This window comes from Podarcis erhardii (genome assembly GCF_964252035.2).
Source record: "Podarcis erhardii genome assembly, chromosome: 6".
Classification (NCBI taxonomy): Eukaryota; Metazoa; Chordata; class Lepidosauria; order Squamata; family Lacertidae; genus Podarcis; species Podarcis erhardii.
Window position 1 is genome coordinate 2847537 of NC_138510.1, and position 12305 is coordinate 2859841.

Below are 12305 nucleotides of genomic sequence, written 5' to 3' on the forward strand. Positions count from 1 at the left end.
AACACCCACGTCCTTGCATTTTTCAGGGCGCGTCCTCAGGAGTTCTGCCTACAGTGTTTTCAAAGATGCTTTCAGTTGTCCACAAGGAAACATAAGTGCCCCTGCAGAAAGCCTGTTTTTGGCAGAAATGTGGTAGGAATTAATAAACAGTGCAATACTCTTTATTCAGTGCCTTGATACGGGTTCCCCCTTTTTGGTCTTCCTCATTGGATGTGTATATTGTCTCCCTGCTTATTTAACTTATATGCAAAATTCATCAGGCTGGGCTAGATGAATCCCTAGCCGGAATTAAGACTGTCGGAAGAAGTATCAACAACCTCAGATATGCAGATGACACAACCTTGATGGCAGAAAGTGAGGAAGAATTAAAGAACCTTTTAATGAGGGTGAAAGAGGAGAGCACAAAATATGATCTGAAGCTCAACATCAAAAAAGCTAAGATCATGGCCACTGGTCCCATCACCTCCTGGCAAATAGAAGGGGAAGAAATGGAGGCAGTGAGAGATTTTACTTTCTTGGGCTCCATGATCACTGCAGATGGTGACAGCAGTCACGAAATTAAAAGACACCTGCTCCTTGGGAGAAAGGTAATGGCAAACCTAGACAGCATCTTAAAAAGCAGAGACATCACCTTGCCAACAAAGGTCCTTATAGTTAAACCTATGGTTTTCCCAGTAGTGATGTATGGAAGTGAGAGCTGGACCATAAAGAAGGCTGATCGCCGAAGAATGGATGCTTTTGAATTCTGGTGCTGGAGGAGACTCTTGAGAGTCCCATGGACTACAAGAAGATCCAGCCTCTCCATTCTGAAGGAAATCAGCCCTGAGTGCTCACTGGAAGGACAGATCCTGAAGCCGAGGCTCCAAGACTTTGGCCACCCCATGAGAAGAGAAGACTCCTGGAAAAGACCCTGATGTTGGGAAAGATGGAGGGCACAAGGAGAAGGGGACGACAGAGGACGAGATGGTTGGACAGTGTTCTCGAAGCTACCAGCATGAGTTTGACCAAACTGTGGGAGGCAGTGGAAGACAGGAGGGTCTGGTGTGCTCTGGTCCAGGGGGTCACAAAGAGGTGGACGTGACTAAACAACATTGGATGCCTCCCATTTCTGCGTGTTGTGTGCATCCTTGCAAATGCCAGAATTTCCCCACAAATGCCTGTTCAGCTCTGACCTTCATCTCTGGAGCTCTGCACTCTCTGCAACAAAGGGGAGGCAGGAAGCAGGCAGCTGTGTCCTAGGTAGAGTAAACCTGCCAGCCAGCTGCTTACTGAAATCTCATTGATCCTGCACATCTGCTCCCAGACCCAGGACACAATGGGGGAGGAAGTTGCCTGGGCATGTGGGACCCCACCCTGCTACACACAGCCCCGCCTGTAAATCAGGCAGAGGACCAGAAACCGTCTCAAAGGGGCTTTCCTCCAAAGAGAGATGCCTCGTCTGGAATGCAAGGACCAGGACCCAACTCTGTTTTCAGTTCCAGGGCTCAGCCAAATCCTGTGTGAAGTGCTGGTTGAGGAAGAGACTATCCCTGACCATGTGCAAAGCGCTTTTCTCCCAAGGGAGAAAACACAAAGCCCTGGATTGTGTGTCCCATAAAAAATGTCAAAGAATTAAAAAAATGCTACCATGTTTAGAAAAGGAGCTGCCCTCTGTATCTCTGCATAATTTGCTGCTCAGGTTTTATTCCTCCCGTCAGCCTCCCTTGCAGAGCAGATAATTCTGCTGCAATCTCTGCCTTTTGCTCCTGAGGCAAGCAGTGCCATTGAAGCACATGGATTCAGAGGAGGCTGCAGGCAGGGACTCTGTGGTTCAGTTCAGACCATGATGATTATTAATTTCATTTCTATACCGCTTTATCTGCTTAAGAACAACACCTCAAAGTGGTGTACAACCTACATTAAAATATCAAATAAAGCTATTCAGAATAAAACACTGCAGAAGAAAGTAAAAAATAAAGTATACATTCAAAGCAACATAATTAACAGGAAACCAAAATATTATCTTAAAGATTCCAAAATGAAACAGTTGCCTTAGCCCATGGGTAGGCAAGCTAAGGCCCGGGGGCCGGATCCGGCCCAATCGCCTTCTCAATCTGGCCCGTGGATGGTCCGGGAATCAGCGTGTTTTTACATGAGTAGAATGTGCCCTTTTATTTAAAATGCATCTCTGGGTTATTTGTGGGGCATAGGAATTCGTTCATTATTATTTTTTTCAAAATATAATCCGGCCCCCCACAAGGTCTGAGGGACAGTGGACCGGCCCCCTGCTGAAAAAGTTTGCCGACCCCTGCCTTAGCCCAATAATTCAGGTGTAGATGACAGACACAAGGCAGCAGGTGTTGGCCCAACACCCAAATTGCCCAATTCACACATGCACGCACATCCCTCGAGTTCTTCGCTCAGCAGCTGCTAGGCAAACATGTGGACTGACTCCCCTGGAAAACACGGCTGTGCCTGGGACGCTCCATTTGCGCAGGCACCCACCTGACGCTGCAGCCTCAAGGGCGCGATAGCACCTGTGTGCACCAACCTTTTGACTGGAAGGGTTGTGTAGCACTGTCCTCATGTTATCTTTATCTATTGTATCCTACCCCACCCCGTCCCCAAACCCTGGAACAGGTGCAGGCTCAGAGAGCAGTCCTGAAACTTGGCCGGCTCCATCAATGAATCACACGGGAAGAGGAACAAACAGGTGTGGGGCGCTCTGGGGAGAAAGAATACAGCCAGCTGCCTTCGGGATCAGGTCATCCCGAGATGGGATCTCAGTTCTCTTAACTATCTATTTTTTAGTTAGGGTGGTGTGGGGAGAAACACATGGAGGGACTACAACTCAGCTCCTGGCTTGAATAGTCAGTGATTTTATCAAAGAGCGATGGATCATGAAAGCTGGCTGTTATGGAGCTCGCTTCCACAGGGGGCAGCGAGGGCCACGAACTTTAAAATAATAATTTTTTATTTATACCCCACCCTTTCTGGTTCAAAAACTGGGCTCAGGGCGGCTAACAACAAATTTAAAACACTTAATTGTAAAAGCAGCATAAAATACAGTAGAAAAACATGAATAACAATAAAATTCAAAGCTCAGAAATCAATTTAGGGGAAATCCATCTAATAAGCATTAGATAATCCCCAGGGCTAGCTGGCTGAATTGGTCCTACTTGGGCCACGGGAGAATTAGCTGTGGGATCCCAAAGTGGGTAATCTTCATATAAGCAGAGGGGGAGGGAAGAGAAGGAAAATAAAAGATCAGGCTGAATTCAAATTAAAGGCCAGGCGGAATAGCTCTGTCTTACAGGCCCTGCAGAAGGAAGTTAAATCCTGCAGGGCCCTGGTCTCCTGGGACAGAGCATTCCACCAGGTCGGAGCCATCACTGAGAAGGCCCTGGCCCTGGTGGAGGATAATCTGACTTCCTTAGCGCCCGGGACCTCTAAACTATGGTTATTCATGGATCTTAAGGTCCTCTGCGGGGCAGACCAGGAGAGGCGGTCCCGTAGATACGAGGATTGGACAAATTGGACAAATTCACGGAAGAGAGGCAGAGAGGTTTATTGATTTCTCCTCGCCAGGATATTTCGGCTCTGGTTCCACCATGGGAGGCAGCAATGCTTCTGAATCTCAGTTGCTGGAAACCACAGGAGGCGGAAAGTCTCTGTTGAGCTCATAATAAAAAAAATAAAATAATAAAATTTTATTTATATCCCGCCCTCCCCAGCCGAAGCTTGCTTGTGGGCTTCCCATTGGGAGCATCCAGTCAACTAGTGTGAGAACAGGGTGCTGGCCAAATGGACCACTGGCCTGATTCAGCAGGCTGCTCTTATGGTCTTAGGTTTTGGGGGGAGGGAGCAGCTGCCCCCACCAGAAACCTGGGCTGCTGCCTCTTTCTTAACCCGCCTCCTTTCTCCAGAGTTAATCCCAGCCTTTTGTCCTTGCAGAGCTGCCCCCTCTCGCTCCTTTCAAAGGGATGCAGAAATAATTGGTTGCCATTTAGCAAGTTCTGGCTGAATTTTGTTTAATTGGGGCCCCAACGGAGGAACAAGGGAGGTGCAAGTCGAAGGGAGAGGGTGCAGGTGTTGGAGGAGGAAGACAGTTGCCCAAGCCTTGCCCACCCACCTCCCACCCGCCTCTCTGCATGGCAGGCATAAGTGCGGGGGACCAGCTCTTGGGAGGGGGGGTTCCACAATGCCCGGGACACCCAAAAACTTCCAACCAGTGTTAAGAAACTGAGATATGAAAACCAGGAGCTAAAGGGCACCTTTAGAATTGACACTTTTGAATTCTGGTGCTGGAGGAGACTCTTGAGAGTCCCATGGACTGCAAGAAGATCAAACCAATCCATTCTGAAGGAAATCAGCCCTGAGTGCTCACTGGAAGGACAGATCGTGAAGCTGAGGCTCCAAGACTTTGGCCACCTCATGAGAAGAGAAGACTCCCTGGAAAAGACCCTGATGCTGGGAAAGATGGAGGGCACAAGGAGAAGGGGACAACAGAGGACAAGATGGTTGGACAGTGTTCTCAAAGCTACCAGCATGAGTTTGACCAAACTGCGGGAGGCAGTGGAAGACAGGAGTGCCTGGCGTGCTCCGGTCCAGGGGGTCACGAAGAGTCGGACACAACTAAACGACTAAACGACAACAAAGGGCACCTTAAACCGAGGTTATGGGCACAACAACGGAATGTCTAGGTGCACTTTTTTATAGCAAGAATACAAAGCTGGAAATGAATGAACTGCAGCTAAAATATTATGTTCCTTTTTCACATGGTCTAGTCCTTTCCCTGCCCACCCCCCTAATATTCCAAAGAGGCTCCAGTCTTCAGAGAGTAGGTGGAAGTGGGGAGGCAAAAAAAGCCATTGCTCAAGACAAGAGGCTGGGGAGGAATCCACCCCATGAGCCCCCAGATCATTTTTTGCCCGGTTGTGGAGCTTGCAGAGGCTAGGCTCAAGGTCTGTCTGCGGAAGAAAGGCCTCACCGCAGGAAGGGGCCAGCACCCCACATTCCTCTCCAAATATCTACCTTTTGGTAGAGCTGGAGAGCACTGCCCGCTCCTGGGATGTAGCGGCACATGGTGCATTGGGCTCAACAGTACCAACAGCTGGAACCACAGTCCAGCAGGAAAATAGATGCACGGATCACTTCTAGAAGTAGTTCGGTATTTTAAATGCCTGTAACGTACCGTATTTTCTGCTCTATAAGACTCACTTTTTCCCTCCTAAAAAGTAAGGGAAATGTGTGTGCGTCTTATGGAGCAAATGCAGGCTGTGCAGCTATCCCAGAAGCCAGAACAGCAAGAGGGATTGCTTGCTTTCACTGTGCAGCGATCCCTCTTGCTGTTCTGGCTTCTGAGATTCAGAATTTTTTTTTTCTTGTTTTCCTCCTCCAAAAACTAAGTGCGTCTTGTGGTCTGGTGCGTCTTATAGAGCGAAAAATACGGTATTTAGAAAATCCACTAGCATTCTCCATGTGGGTTATAAAATCATGTCAGTGGTTCCCTAAAATGAACCACTTTCTGCTACTGAATGGCGTTTTCTCTCAGTTTGCTACCACTTTCAGAATAATTGAAAAAGTTAAAATGTTAAAATGGTTAAAATGGTGGGGATTTTTGGTGCACAAACAAAATCTGGTTGAGCTGTTGCTTGAAAAATCGATAATACATCTACATGTTTGTTTGTTTTTTCAAAAAATGAAAGTAACTTGATTTATTAGAAACTGGCATTCCAAGTAAAAAGTGGCCAGTTTCACGCATACTAACAGTGCTTATGGGAAAGACAAAGGAGGTGGCTCTGTGGTTAGAACTCTTTCCTTGCAGGCAACAAGATCCCGGGTCCAATCCCTGGCTTCTCAAGGTAGAGCTAGGAGAGATTTCCATATGATCCCCCAGGTTAAAGTGCAGCTAATCTGTGCAGACCAGGAACAGGCAAGGCTTGCGGGATCTACTTTTATTTTTACTAGGATCCACCAACCAGAGCCTGTTGCAAAAGACATACATTTAGAATTAAAGAAAATTCTAAAATCCAGGAATTTACTTTGAGCACCAGATCTGAATGGAGTTCACAGTGCTCCCACCCAAAAATATATTCCTAATATGTCCCTCCCCCCCCCAACGCCCGAAAACAGCCAGCAAAAGAAAACGATCTGTCAAGGGGGCAGAAATCAGTACAATCCCAGCTTTGGCCTTAATGTCTGAATTAATTTGGTGGGTTTCACTTCGTCCCCCAAATATCACACACACAAATATCCATCACCATCAGCAGTTGAACCCAAGCCAACTTCTCCGCCCTTGCCAAGGATTATAGGCAGAGACCTTCTCTGGAAACAAGGCCAGGCACTTTAAATTAAAAACAAAACCTCAGCAGCTACAGTCTCATTAAATTGTGCAAATCAGCAACAATTATGCACCTCTTAATTTGCATGCTTTGTTCTGGAACCAAATTAACTAGGCTTTGCAACAGAATTTAGACTCTTTTGACAAGGAGGTGGGGAGGAGGGCAAGCGAGAGTCCGTAGAGGAAAACAGTCAGGCCAGAGACTGTGCACAAAGGAGTGACATGGAGGTTGTGAAAAGGAAAAGGGAAGAGAAACTCAGGAGCGTAAAGGAGGTCCTCCTTGATCAGGGGTCTGCAAGGTTTACCGGCCATGGGCAGGATCACTCCCACAGAGATTGTTCGTGGGCCGGACTGGCGCAACGTGATGCCAGAGATTGCGTCTGCGGATGCCCGTGGTGCCAGAAATCGCTTCTGCACATGTCCAGATGCCGAAAATTGCACCTGCGCATGTCCGCGGTGCCGGAATTTGCTTCTGCACATGCCCAGATGCTGAAAATCGCGCATGTGCATGTCCGCGGTGCCAGAAATTACTTCTGCGCATGCCCAGATGCCAAAAATCATGCCTGCGCAGAAGCATTTTTCAGCGTCTGGACATGCGCAGGCGCAATTTCCAGTATCTGCGCATGTGCAGACACAATTTCCTGCACCGCTCGGAGAGTCCCCGTGCCGCGCTGGGCTGGGAGAGTCGCTGAGCAGGCGGCTCAGTTTGGGGGCGGCTCGTGGGCCAGTAAAACAGTCTTCGTAGGCCACATTTGGCCCATGGGCCGCACGTTGCTGACCCTTGTCCTTGATGCTGAGAGCATTTATGAAGGCAGGCCACAAGTCTTTGCCCTCATTTCAGAGGATCTCCACTCTGCAACTGCTGCTGCTCCTAGAATACGCCTGTTTATTTGTTTACAAAAGCATTTCTCTACCGCCAGCTCGTTTATTGCTACTGCCATAAAACATAAAACGACGGGTTTAAACAGCTGTATAAGCCCAGTGGCATATAAAGATCTTTCAAGAAACCTTTGGAAGGCAAAGGTGAAGAGGACTCTGCCGAATCTCTGCCAGGAGAGTGTCGCTGGTTGCCCACGGGGCATTTGGTCGGCCACTGTGAGAAGAGGATGCGGACATGAAATACCTGACTCAGGTATCTCAGAGCTGGGCATCTTTAAGGCATCCTGGTCTCAAGTTGGTTGGGGCTTTGTAGATTAACACAGGTGTCTTAAGATGAACAGAGGATCCTGCTGGATAAGGCAATGGCTCATCTTGTCCACCATCTTGTTCTCAGTGGCCAACCAGATGAGCCTTTGGGCCTGATCCACACACGGTTCTTATGTTATCATTCTGTTTCCACAGGGGTCAATGAGGTGCTGAAATGATGCTCATTGCAACTGAGGAGCAGAAGTAATAATAATAATAATAATAATAATTTTTTATTTATACCCCGCCCTCCCCAGCCAAGGCCGGGCTCAGAGTGGCTTACAAGCAATAATAAAAACAAGATGAATGATTACAACTTAAAAACAAAAATAAAATACAACATTAAAATAATGGAACATTAAAATATTAAAATGTAGCCTCATCGCAGGAGGAGAAGGAAAAGAAAAAAAAGAGAGGGAGGGAGGGAATCAAATTGGCTCCAAGCCAAAGGCCAGGCGGAACAACTCTGTCTTACAGGCCCTGCGGAAAGAAATCAGATCCTGCAGGGCCCTGGTCTCATGAGGCAGAGCGTTCCACCAGACTGGGGCCAGAGTTGAAAAGGCCCTGGCTCTGGTCGAAGCCAATCTAACTTCCTTAGGGCCCGGGACCACTAGGGTGTTGCTATTTATGGACCTTGAGGCTCTCCGTGGGGCATACCAGGAGAGGCGGTCCCATAGGTATGAGGGTCCAAGGCTGTGAAGGGCTTTAAAGGTCAAAAGCAGCACCTTAAATCTGACCCTGTACTCCACCGGGAGCCAATGCAGCCAGTTTAAGTACTTAAACTCCCCATTTGTGTCTTGCCAGGGAAGTTTGCCTGGCACCATTCCTTATATATTTTTAGGTACCAGGCAGAAATGTTCCTCTTTAGCCAGGCCTTTGGCTGATTAATATTCTACAGCCTTCTAATATGTGCCTGTGGGAAGGGGGGTATTATTGTTTTGCCAGTTTTGTTTTAGTTATTTCCTCGTGTTTTTATCTTGTATTTTATTCTATGAATCGCCCTGAGATCTTATGATGAAGGTCCAAAATGTACAACTTATTATCTAAACGGGAAATGGAAGATGAACTGGTAAAATCAGCGATGATTCACTGGGCAAGAGATATAGGTCATAATGTAAGAGTTGTCTGCATGGGAGAAATTATGGGGAAAGGATCTGAAATTTACAGCATGTTACACACTAAGGTAGAATCACATGGAAATGATTTATAGGTGGTATAAGTAAATTAGCAAAGATGTACAAATCTGAAGCAAATATCTGTCGGAAATGTAAATAAAAAGAAGGTACATTTCATCATATGTGGTGGACATGCAAAAAGGTTAAGACTTGCTGGGAGATGATATATAATGAACTGGAAAAAATGCTTTAAAAATCATTTGTTAAATGTCCAGAATCCTTTCTTCTAGGTATAACAGATGAAAGTGTATTGAAAGATCAGAAATCCCTCTTTATGTATGCAACTACAGCAGCTCAAATGGCATATGCCCAGAGGTGGAAAGAGGGTATAGTATCAACAAAAGAAGAATGGCAGATTAAACTGATAGAATATGTAGAAATGGCAAGATTGACAACTAGAATAAGAGATCAAGATGGAAAACTATTTAAAGAAGATTGAAAATGCTTTGTAGATTATTTGGAAAATTAAAGGTTAAGGGACCCCTGACCATTAGGTCCAGTTGCGGACGACTCTGGGGTTGCGGCGCTCATCTCGCTTTATCGGCCGAGGGAGCCAGCATACAGCTTCCGGGTCATGTGGCCAGCAGGACTAAGCCGCTTCTGGCGAACCAGAGCAGTGCACAGAAACGCCGTTTACCTTCCCGCCAGAGCGGTACATATTTATCTCCTTGCACTTTGAGGTGCTTTTGAACTGCTAGGTTGGCAGGAGCAGGGACCGAGCAACGGGAGCTCACCCCGTCACGGGGATTCGAACCGCTGACCTTCTGATTCGCAAGCCCTAGGCTCTGTGGTTTATTCCACAGCACCACCCACGTCCCTTTTGGAAAATTAATGTAAGCATATTAAAAAGTTAACAGTAACAGAATAAATTCAGCAGTAATAACTAGGGAGATATAGAAAATGAAGAAGAAGAAGAAGAAGAGTTTGGATTTGATATCCCGCCTTTCACTCCCTTTAAGGAGTCTCAAAGCGGCTAACAATCTCCTTTCCCTTCCTCCCCCACAACAAACACTCTGTGAGGTGAGTGGGGCTGAGAGACTTCAGAGAAGTGTGACTGGCCCAAGGTCACCCAGCAGCTGCATGTGGAGGAGCAGAGACTCGAACCCGGTTCCCCAGATTACGAGTCTACCGCTCTTAGCCACTACACCACACTGGCTCTCACACTGAGACAATGAAAAGATAGGGATTAATTAGAATACGGAGTAGAAAGGAAAATAATGAAGTGAACCATGGAAAGGGCAGGGGGAAGATGAAATTAAAAGTGTATTTGGATCATCATTCATTGTCCTAATTGTAAAATGAAAATGACAGATGACTATTAAAAAAAAGATCTTATGGTGAAGGGTGAAGAAGAAGAAGAGGAATTGTATCCCACTCTTAGATCAAACGATGGCTTGAAACTTAGCCATCTCCATTTAAAAGCATTGTGCTTTGAGGTGTCTTCCGAAGACTTAAACATTCCAACTGTGGCAAAGCAGGAGAGTTCAATCAAGAATTTGGATCATCGCAGTGGCCAAACAACCTGTGGAACTCACTGCTGGAAGAAGAAGCAGCAATGGTGTCAAACTCCAACATCAGCATCCTCAAAATATATTTGCAAAAGGTTTGGAATAATTCATGAAAGATCTTGGGTGAATTTGGTGGATATCAGCTACCTATTTGTGTCCACCTTGGTGCAGCCCCCAGGGAAGCCAAGCCTCTCCCCCCCCCCCATCAGTGGAAAGAGTTGGGGAGAGTGTGGCCTCCTCCTTTCTTCCTACCCCTCCCTCAATTATACTATTCATATTAAGTGACCTGGGGATAACCAGGAGTGGAATTATGTGTGGAAGGACATTGAGCACTATTACAAAATCCCTGGAAAACAAATTCCTGAGCTTAGGATCTTTTCCATCAATCTCTGGGTGACAGATTTTGGGATTCTACTAGATCCAGAAACCTGATTCTTCTTATGCATTTAATTCACATGTTGATCTTTTTTATACACAGATTTTTCAGGTTCCCTAGTCACAGCTAAGGATGAGCATATATTACAATGTGCTTTTCTGCAAGATCCATTTGATGGTGGGAAATAAACTTATGAGCGGTGTCTAATTTGTTTTTACAAGGAAATGGTTGACAACAAGCATTCTTGTCGCAGATCCTTAACCATCACAACAATAACTTGGCTGTGAGCTCTCCTGCGGTTGGCCACTTTAATTGTATCCCAGGTTTGTTTGTTCCACTGTATAATTTTGTCTAATTGGTTTTATTGCTGTGGTTCTTAGCTCCCTTCAGGATTTGGAGGGACAGCATTCATATTTCAAACAATGTGTGCTATCTGGAGCGTTCAAAGCATAGCACATGCATTATCCGTAATCAATTATCATCAAAAGAGCCCTGCAGTATTTTTTGCATCTTCAGATTGCAGTGGGAGTGTGGCTGGGACATGATATAATGCACAACCCATCCTAATCCAAGCGGAGACCCTTAGCCATGATAATTTGGCAGCACTGACACCCAGCTTGGCTGAGACTCCCACCGTAGTGATGAAGGATCTCCCCACATGCTCAGAAGCACTGTTGTTCGAATCACCGCCAGAGACTTGGAGCTTGAACCAGGGTCTGGGCCCAAGCTCTACATTACGTGACCATTCCCACAGTGCACAAATGCAAAGTGAAAATTACCCCTTGCATCTAAACTCCCTGCTTCAATGTTGCCTAGCCCTCTAGCCCCCAAGACTAAGCAATGTTGCCTCTCCTAGACCTCTCCCCCTATCTCTGTCGCTCTCTCTTTTTCTGACACGCAACTTCCCAGAACATCACCTCTCGCCATTCTAACAGAGGATGTGGCTCCATTCCTATCCACCTTCCCTCCTTTACCCTCTTTCTTTAATTACATCATTACCGGAAGGCCTCGAGCGCCAGGAAACTTCTGTTTTATAACTGAGCGTTTAGAGAACTCCCGTCGTCTCCTCTTCCTTCCCCTGACTCAGGAATGGCTGGATGCCTCTAACCACCAGCTAATATCTGCTCAAGACACACATTCTGCTCCCAAAGAATGGGAGATGCTATCTAAGTCAAGCAGCTTAGACTCAGGTTGGCATAACCAGTCCTTTTATCAAAGGCACGCGTGGCGCTGTGGTCTAAACCACAGAGCCTAGGGCTTGACAATCAGAAGGTCGGCGGTTCGAATCCCTGCCATGGGGTGAGCTCCCGTTGCTCGGTCCCTGCTCCTGCCAACCTAGCAGTTCGAAAGCACCTCAAAGTGTAAGTACAGTGGAAACCTCGGGTTAATAACTTAATTCGTTCTAGAGATCCATTCTTAACCTGAAACTGTTCTTAACCTGAGGTACCACTTTAGCTAATGGGACCTCCCACCACCGCCACGCCGCCAGAGCACAATTTCTGTTCCCATCCTGAAGCAAAGTTCTTGACCAGAGGCACTATTTCTGGGTTAAAGTAAACGTAAAGGGACCCCTGACCATTAGGTCCAGTTGTGGCCGGCTCTGGGGTTGCGGCGCTCATCTCGCTTTATTGGCCGAGGGAGCCGGCGTACAGCTTCTGGGTCATGTGGCCAGCATGACTAAGCCCCTTCTGGCGAACCAGAGCAGCGCACGGAAGTGCCATTTACCTTCCCGCCGGAGC

General features: G+C 46.8%; 1 protein-coding gene and 1 long non-coding RNA gene across 4 annotated transcripts in view; one reads left to right on the forward strand and one right to left on the reverse strand.

The window, feature by feature from the left end:
- The window catches only part of LOC309345247, a 109160-nt gene extending 99334 nt beyond the window's left edge, over nt 1-9826 (forward strand). The window contains exon 2 of the long non-coding RNA XR_014158140.1: nt 9589-9826. This is a non-coding gene — a long non-coding RNA (uncharacterized lncRNA). The remainder of the gene's footprint in view (nt 1-9588) is intronic.
- DNMT3B (DNA methyltransferase 3 beta) overlaps nt 1-12305 on the reverse strand; it is a 53647-nt gene that overhangs the window by 36112 nt on the left and 5230 nt on the right. The window lies entirely within an intron of this gene.